Source organism: Molossus molossus, unplaced genomic scaffold (genome assembly GCF_014108415.1).
Source record: "Molossus molossus isolate mMolMol1 unplaced genomic scaffold, mMolMol1.p scaffold_m16_p_7, whole genome shotgun sequence".
NCBI lineage: Eukaryota > Metazoa > Chordata > Mammalia > Chiroptera > Molossidae > Molossus > Molossus molossus.
This window is the reverse complement of record NW_023425401.1, coordinates 87,317,602-87,327,663: the sequence shown is the minus strand read 5'-3', so window position 1 is coordinate 87,327,663 and position 10,062 is coordinate 87,317,602. Positions and strand designations below refer to the sequence as shown.

The following is a 10,062-nucleotide window of genomic DNA, read 5'->3' as shown; positions in this document are numbered from 1 at the left end:
GTGGCTAGGGATGCCTTATGGTGGTTCAGAGAAACATGTTATTACAGGGGTGACTCAGTCCTCCAAGTTAAACTGGAGCCTTGCATTAAATCTCTTTATAACCAAAGTCAGACTCTCTTAAGAGTATATTGGTATAAGTGACCATTGCTTTCTGAAAATACCCAATTTAAATTCACCGACTTAAGAAAGAAGAAAGAAAGCTTTGATTATGACTTTAGTTGGAAAATTGAGAGGTAAAGGAAATGGTATATATAAAAGATGTTCAGATTAAAGAGAAAAAAGGGGTCAAGTGCTTTGTGTACTGCAATATATATTATTTTTAAAGTAGATCCTAATGTGCTATCCTTAATGATAATTGAATAATTAACTCTTAATGGGGCATTAGCTATCATCCTGAATAAATATATTAATTTACCTGAACTGATGGTTCAAGATGATGAATTAAGCACATGTATTTACTGCACCATGTTCAGTACATGTGCTTAGAATATAATATAAACAATATAAATCTGAAAACAAGAAGGATGACATGACTCCAAGACTGAAAACATATAAAATTGAATCCGAAATTTTTAAGTAGTAAAACTTACTCCAGAGGCATGAACTGTCCCCTCCAGTGGAGAGAGCTACCTTAATACGCACAGAGAAATCAGATACCAAAAACTGCAGGTGCATGGAGAACCAATTATCAGAGCAATGAATTAAAATATTTCTTTCAGTTAGCAGAACCAGTCAGACCATTCACCTTCCAAGAGTACGTAGAATGACAAGTAACAGAAACATTTGACCCTAGGGCATTTAAATATAGAGAAAGATCTTTCTAGGAAGGTTCACAGTTTGGCTGTTGGACAAGATGTGAAAAAGCTGAACTGATATATATCTGAATTTTCCCAGAGGGCATGGAGGAAATAAAAAAGGAAAGTCTGTTCAACCCTTGAGAGAATTACACTCCTCTCCCGTGACTAGTTTCCCCTTATTTTGATAATTGTGAGGATTCCTAACAACCTGCTTGTTTTCTGCTCACATGCTCCAGATGGAATCTTATCAGCATGCCTCAGCCCCTTTAACAGTTTACAATTCATTCTTGCATTCAACACAAGAATTCTGTTGAGTGAGTATTCCCAAACAAATGCAAAAGGTAGATTCCTGTGATCTTTTTTTAAGCATTCTGGTCTTTCATAACTATAAATAGATGAGAAAAATCACCAAACATTTTAAACAGACCAAAAGTATGAAAGAAAGGAAATAAATAATTCCAGAGAAAGTGGAACAGAATAAAATATATAACAATAACAACAGCAGTAAAAATATCTAATTGATATTCTCAGTGAGATTCAAGAGATTATTAGGTCCTCAAACCAAAATAAAAGTACTATGAAAAAGGAACATATTACACACATAAAAATTTTTTTTGGAATTAAACACATGAGGGTCAGAATATGGTAATAACTAAACCAGTATTCTAGGAAAAAAATGTGAGGAAATCCATAATACAAAGCAAAAAAGACAAAGACTTCTAATATATGAAAGGAAAACAACACAGAGTACAGATCTAGAATAAATAAGATATATCTATTAGAAAGAATGGAAGGAAGGAGCCCATTTTAAAAATATAAAAGAAAATTATCCTGAGCTGTATGAGAGTCTAAGTTAGAAGAGAAAAAGTTATAAGGCATTGTAAAGAATATCTTCAATATAAAAATAAATATAATGATATGAATTTACTAAAGACTACTTTCTGATGATGACATACTGTTGAGATACAGACATACATTTTGTCTAACTTCAAAATGAGTGGTGTGGAACAATTAAGAGACTGAAAGAAGAAAGTACCTGATCAAAAATTATGTGTTCAACATAAACGCTGAAATTCTTGACAAAATATTAGCAAATTGAATCCAGCAATATATTAAAAAGATTACTCACCATGACCAAGTGGGATTTATCCCAGGGATGTATTGCTGGTATAATATTCATAAGTCAATAAATGTGACACACCACATAAATAAAATGAAAGATGAAAACCATTGTAATCAAAGCACCCTGGTACTAACACAAGAAAAGGCATATAGATCACTGAAACAGAACAGAGAACCCAGAAATCAAACCAAGACATTATGATCAATTAATATTTGACAGAGGAGGCAAGAACATACAATGGAGTAAAGACAGTCTCTTCAATGAATGGTGTTGGTAAATTGGACAGGTACATGCAAAAAAAAAAAAAAAAAAATGAAACTAGACAACCAACTTAATCTACACACAAGAATAAACTCAAATAAACAAAAGACTTAAATGTAAGTCATGAAACCATAAAAATCCTAAAAGAAAATATAGGCAGCAGAATCTCAGATATCACACATAGTAGAATTTTTACCAATACATTGCTTTGAGCAAAAAAAAAATCAATAAATGGGACTACATCAAACTAAAGAGCTTCTGCACAGAAAAAGAAACCAGAATCAAAATGAAAAAAGAATCTACTGTTTAGGAGAACATATTTGCCAATTATATATCAGATAAGGGGTTAATTTCTAAACTATATAAAGTACTCATGCAACTCAACAAAAGGAAAAGAAACAATCTAATTTAAAAATGGACAGAGGGCCTGAAGAGATACTTCTCCAAACAGGTCATACAAATGGCCAAGAGACATATGAAAAAAAATGTTAGTCACTAATCATCAGAGAGATGAAAATTAAAATTACTATGAGGTAACACCTCACACCTGCCAGAATGGCTACCATCAACAAATTGACAAACAACAAGTGCTGGCAAAGGTGTGGAGACAGGGGTACTCAATTACACTGCTGGTGGAAATGCAGACTGGTGCAGCCACTATGGAAAACAATATGGTGTTTCCTCAAAAAAATTAAAAATGGAGCTGCCATTTGACCCAGTGATCCCACTTCTAGGAATATATCCTAAGAATTCTGAAATACCAATCAGAAAGAAAATAGGCACCCCTATGTTCATAATAAAACTACTTACAATAGCTAAGTAGATCTGGAAAGAGCCCAAGCGTCCATCAATAGATGCATGATAAAAAAAACTGTGGTACATATACACAATGGAATACTATGCAACAGTAAGAAAGAAAGATCTCTTATCCTTTGAAATGGCATGGAGGGACCTGGAGAGCATTGTGCTAAGTGAAATAAGCTAATAAGAGAAAGATGGGTACCACATGATCTCACTTATTTGTGGAATATCATAAACAAAATAAAATAGATCCAGAGAAATAGAAGTAGGGAACAGACTGACAAACCTCAGAGGGAATGGGATGGTGGGAAGAGATAAACCAAATAACCTATATGCATACACACACAACCAATGAACACAGATAACAGTGCTGGGAAAGTGGGGTGGGGGGAGGTGTAAGTGGGAGGGAGAATGATTATCTGTAATACTTTCAGCAATAAAGATAAATTATTTTAAAAGTCTGTGTTCTAGTAAAGGGTTTTGTGACTTTTGAACAGTTAATAGGAAATAAGGAACAATGCTGCCCTAGACAACAGACAAAGTGTCATTGATCAGGTAATTCAGGAGAGAGACCAGCACCTTTTGGGTTTCAAATAGGTACTATCTATCATCTTATACAGTATGTTTAATTTACAAAAAAAAAAAAATTGTATTTATAACCTATTTTGCTTACAGAACAATTCTTTAGGAGAATTATTATAAGTATAGGAATAGAATTTAACATTTTATCTTTTATTTAAGAAAAAATAGAAGTGCATATATTTGTCTTTAGATGAGACATAATTGATGATTTCTCATTTTTATGAGATAGTTGACTAAGTATTATAGTCTGGAAACCTACAATTAATTAAGTCAAAATAAATTACAACAAAAATGTAATTTTTTTTTATCATTACTTTAACTTGAGCAGATTTTTTTTACAAACCAAAATTTTGAAGAATCTGTTATTAGAAATGTGGCAGTTCAATTGGTTTTAGTTCCTTTTGCTTGCTATTTGATTTAAGAAATAAAATTTAATATCTGTTACTTAAAGTTAAATGATTACCTGTTGGTAATAGAATTGTGGTGTTTCCTATTTTCTTTTATGTATTTTCAATATGTTTTCCTGTTTTTGTTTTATCTACCACAATTTTTCTTTTAGGCCTTGATTATTTTGAAGGTACTGTAAATTTAAATAGTGGACAGCAGTGATGTGCATCCTGTTTGTAGCAGGGGTGGGGAATGTCCGGCCCACGGGCCATATAAGGATTCAAAATCAATACCAGCTAACATCACATGCCTCACCAAAATAGTCTGACCAAATATAGCAGGCTAATTTTTAAGTTGATAATTTGTATGGCCTGTGAATGATGTTATAAATATCCAAATGGCCCTTGGTAGAAAAAAGTTTCCCCATCCCTGATCCATATCTTATTTTCTTCATCTTTAAAATGGTGATAACATTTATTAATATTTGCCTTTTCCTGTTCTACTGGAAGTCAATATTATATCAAAATCCTCATTTAATATTGTTGAAAAACTTATCATCACCATAAGGAACGAAGGACCCATCTTTTTTCACTTATCATGATTTGGTACTGACTTTCGTAGTTGTAAAAACATTTCTTACTTGAACACAAGAATCTAATTTACTAGGTATTTGCAGCAGGATACCAACAAAATAGAGAAACTTAGCAAATAGCCCTCAATTTAGCTTACTTTATTTCACTGCCTCTATAACTATTTTTCTCCTGAAAATGAATGAATAAATGATTAATTGACAGACAAACAAATAAATTGAAATCTGAATCTGAATGTGATCTATCTATCAAAGTTCTCTGTGTATGCCAGGATGAAATACATATAGAAATGCAAAATTTGGATGGTGTCAGAGAGGGACATGGCATTTGGGGTATTCCAGTCTCTTATGAGTCTTTATGAAAAATGACCTGGGTTATAACTAGGTCAAATCAAATGACCACATGAATTTTTCAAATGACTTGCCAAGCACTGAAAATTGAAAGGAAAGAAATCACTTAGATGTGGCATATCTAATAAACCAATAAGTATCAAATAAAAAAATTTCCTATATAAATTCTATCTTACATGAGCCTAATAGGGCTTACCTTCAGATGTTGATGGTTGCTAAATGAATTTCCAAGAGCCCTCGTGATAGTTTGAATAAAATTGAAGTCTATTGCATTCAATATGCATCCCTCTTACCCCTATGACTTGGATTCTTAGGGTCACTTGTATTATTTAGGAATTCTCAGTCCCTGAAACACAAACAGCTGTAACACAGTGGTTGCCTTCTTTAGCTCCTATATTATTGTGTGTTCTGTGTCCCATATGACCTTTTTATAAATTCTCTAATTTGCTATAAATGATTGGCGTCTCAAAATCATTGAATCAATGTCTTAATTGATGCTCTGTCACTATTCAATAGCAATGTATATCTATTAAAAACTAAAATGTAGATATTATATTTGATTTGGCCCACTTTACTCCAGAATTTTATCTTCCGTAATTTTTTTAAAGTTACTTTCATTCAGACTCTAAGTTCAAATAAAGTTAATTAATTGCCCAGCTCTCCATTCCCCTCACTCTTCCTCCTGTCTCAACCACACTGACATTCTTGATGTCCTGAAACATTTCAAACCTGTTCTCATTTCAAGGATTTTGCATTTGCTCTTCCTTGTTCCAAGAATGCTTTTCTCAGATATATTTGAGTCCTGGTCCTTCTATCTTCAGCTTATCTCATTAGGAAAGTCTTATTTGACAACCCTATATGAAATTTTCCATACTCCCTAACCCTTTTACCCTGGTTTATTATTCTCCACAGTACTAATTACTCTTTGATATGTATGCAATAATTAATTAGTTATTTAGTTAGTTAGTTATTCATTTTTCCACAAAAAATTAAGCTCCCTGAGAACAGACACTTTGGTATATTCATTTCTTTATCCCTAGTACCTAACATGAGGTAAACACCCAATAAATAATTGGTATATCAATGAATGGAGTCAATTATTGTCTTTTTTTTAAACTTTAAAGTCAATAAATGTTTTAGAAGTATATTGAAGTGAATGAAAAAAAATATCTTCTATTCCGGTATATCAAGGAAAAATTGGCATTATATTGTAGCAGGGGGTAAACAAAATTCAACAGAATTACAGATAAGGTCATGCTGGGAAAAACTGATAAATGAAAGTTACCCATAGAAACCTTATTCTTTCCTCTCAAAAGATCTGAAGAGCCCTGGTTGGTTTGGCTCAGCGGTTCGATCATCTGCCCGTGGACCAGAGAGACTAGGGTTCAATTCCCGCTAAAAGCACATACTCTTAAAAAAAAAAAAAAAAAAGATCTGAAGAGCCTTGCTGGCAAGACTCTCCATGCCAGTCATGATAGCAGTGACAAATAAATCCATTCTTCATGTCCTTTATTGTCTTCGGTTTACTTGATAAAGAAATAATTTGAACCTCTTATTTAGGACATAGTTCTTACTACCGCTTTCAGACATGAAGATAGGAGGAGGATTCAGGTGTTTTGTGAACACATCTTCCATTATTGTTCCATAGACTCTGACTGCAGTTTGGCTGCAGATGTCACACTAACAGCATAATGGCCCAATGGCTTTTGAATAGATTTTTGTACAGACAAGCAGGTCTCCTATAGGAAAATAGAGGTCTATTGAGATTACTCTCAAAATGTAATTCCATTATCCATGTGGTATTTTTTTTTAATTTTTTATTTATTATTTTGTTTTTGTTATAGATGTTTCTCATTTTCCCCCCACTGACACCCTCCTCCACTTCCCCCCGCCTCATCCCCAGCTTTGTTGTCTATGTTCATTGGTCATGCATACATGCATGTAAGTTCTGTGGTTTATCTCTTCCCCCCAAACCCCCTCTCCCTGAGGCTTATCAGTCTGTACCCCACCTCTATGTCTCTGGGTTAATTTTGTTCAGCATTTTGTTTAGTTCATTATATTCCACAAATAAGTGAGATCATGTGATATTTGTCTTTCTCTACTTGGCTTGTTTCACTTAGCATAATACCCTCCAGGTCCTTCCATGCCATCTCAAAAAATAAGAGATCTTTCTTTCTTACAGCTGAATAGTGTTCCTTTGTGTACGTGCACCACAGCGTTTAAATCCACTCATCTACTAATGGACACTTGGGTTGTTTCCAGATCTTAGCTATTGTAAATAGTGCTGCTATGAACATGGGGGTACATATATTTTTTCTGATTGGTGTTTCAGGTTTCTTAGGGTATATTCCTAAAGTGGAATCTCTGGGTCAAATGGCAGTTCAATTTTTAACTTTTTGAGGAAACATCATACTGTTTTCCACAGTGGCTGCACCAGTCTGCATTCCCACCAGCAGTGCACTAGAGTCCCCTTTTCTCCACACCCCCGATAACACTTTTTGTTTGGTGATTTATTGATGGCGGCCATTTTGACAGGTGTGAGGTGATACCTCATAGTTGTTTTAATTTGCATCTCTCTGATGATTAGTGATGTTGAGCATTTCTTCATATATCTCTTGGCCATTTGTATGTCCTTTTTGGAAAGGTGTCTATTTAGCTCCTCTGCCCATTTTTTAATTGGGTTCTTTGTCTTCCTTTTGTTGACATGTGTAAGCACTCTATATATTTTGGAAATTAACCCTTATCTGATGCATCATTGGGGTTTATGGTCTTCCAGATAGTAGGATCCCTTTTCATTTTGATGGTTGTTTCTTTTGCTGTGCAGAAGCTTTTAAGTTTGATGTAGTCCCAGGGGTTCATTTTTTCCTTTGTTTCTCTTGCCTTAGGTGTTTCCACGTGGTATTGACGTCTAAAGTTTTATTCTAGTAAGGCTGAGAAGAAAGAACATTTCCATGGATTTATCATCTAAATGAGAGTTAACCAAGACCTTAAAAAGTCACATTAGCCCTGGCTGGTTTGGCTCAGAGGTTAGAGTGTACGGCAGGGGACCAGAGAGGCCGAGTTCGGTTCTGGTAAGGGCATGTGCCTCGATTACAGTTTGTCTCCCGTGGTTGGTGTCACGTGGGTGGCAACTACTCGATGTGCGAGAGACACAGCAGATGTTTCTCTTCCTCCTTTCCTCCCTCCCACTCTATCTGAGGATAAATGCAAAAATGTCCTCGGGTGAGGATAAAAAATAAAAATTAAAAAGTCACATTAAGTGATGACCATGTCTTTGATTAGGAATACTCTAACCAACCAATATTTTCAGAGGAAGATTCCATGTTTTCCCATAAGAAACTATTCTTAATGTAAAGAGATATTTGTAGCAACACTTTAAAAAGAATATCATTAATATGGGATAGTTTTTAAAAGTGTTAACTTTAGCCCCACTCCCTTTCTCTGCGTAGTTATCACGGTGGCTGGGACCCTGTACACATTTCCTGAAAACTGGAGGGCCTTCAAGGCCCTCGTTGCTCCTCAGTACAGTGGGGCTCAGGTCCGCATACTCTCCGCACCACCCCACTTCCACTTTTGTCAAACCAACCGCACCCCTGAATTTCTCCGCATATTTCCTGCAGGCAAGATTCCAGCATTTCAAGGTGAGGACGGATTCTGTGTGTTTGAGAGCAATGCCATCGCCTACTACGTGAGCAATGAGGAGTTTCGGGGAAGTAGTCCAGAGGCAGCAGCTCAGGTGGCACAGTGGGTGCACTTTGCTGATAGCGACCCAGTGCCCCCAGCCAGTACTTGGGTGTCCCCCACCTTGGGCATCATGCGCTACAACAAGCAGGCCACAGAGAATGCAAAGGAGGAGGTGAGGCGAATTTTGCGGCTGATGGATGCTCACTTGAAGACAAGGACTTTTCTGGTGGGCGAACGTGTGACAGTGGCTGACATCACACTTGTCTGTACTCTTGTGGCTCTATAAACAGGTCCTGGAGCTCTTTCCAGCGGGCCTTTCCCAATACCAACCGCTGGTTCCTCACCTGCATTAACCAGCCCCAGTTCCAGCTGTCTTGGGGGAGGTGAAACTCTGTGAGAAGATGGCCCAGTTTGAGGCTAAAACGTTTGCAGAGAGCCAGCCTAAAAAGGACACCCCACGGACGGAGAGGGACCTTGGGAGGAGAAGCAGAAACCCCAGGCTGAGCGGAAAGAGGATAAAAGGCAGCTGCTCCTGCTCCTGAGGAGGAGATGGACGAATGTGAGCAGGCGCTGGCTGCTGAGCCAAAGGCCAAGGACCCCTTTGTCACCCGCCCTTTGTGTTAGATGAATTTAAGTGCAAGTACTCCGAATGAGGACACGCTGTCTGTGGCGCTGCCGTACACTGGGGAGCACTTTGATAAGGACGGCTGGTCCCCGTGGTGCTCCGAGTACCGCTTCCCCGAAGAGCTCACCCAGACCTTCATGAGTTGCAGCCTCATCATTGGAATGTTCCAGCGACTGCACAAGCTGAGAAGTATGCCTTGGCCAGTGTCATCCTCTTTGGAACCAACAATAGCAGCTCCATTTCTGGAATCTGGGTCTTCCGTGGCCAGGAGCTCGCCTTCCCGCTGAGTCCAGATTGGCAGGTGGACTATGAGTCATATACGGGGTGGAAACTGGATCCTGGCAGCGAGGAGACCCAGACGCTGGTTCGAACGTACTTTTGCTGGGAGGGGGCCTTCCAGCATGTGGGCAAAGCCTTCAATCAAGGCAATATCTTCAAGTGAACATCTCTTGCCATCATCTGGCTGCCTGCACCTGTCCTTCAGGGAGATGGGGGTCATTAAAGGAAACTGACATTGAAAAAAAAAAGTTTTAACTTTAATTTTGAATCATTTTCAACACTGATACTTAGTATATGTTAAGATTAGGTCAGATTTTTCTTTAACTGCCAAGTCATCCCATTTTTCTCCCTACGTCTGTGGAGATAACAGTTCTCCTGAAGTTGAGGGGTAGTCTTTGCATTCATGTTTTTATAACTTTATAACATATATATGCAGTTATGAACAATATGAACTACTTTGTGTTTTTAAACAGTTATATACATTCATTTGGGACATTTTATTTTCTGCAACTTGCTTTTTAAACTAAGTATTTTTGAGGATTTTTTTTTCCATATTGATACATATAACTCTGTTATTTTGTTA

At 36.9% G+C, this 10,062-nt stretch overlaps 1 pseudogene; it reads left to right on the top strand.

Annotated features, from left to right (window-relative positions):
• Positions 1 to 208: 208 nt before the first annotated feature.
• On the top strand, positions 209 to 9,678 carry LOC118619685 (annotated as a pseudogene).
• Positions 9,679 to 10,062: the final 384 nt, after the last annotated feature.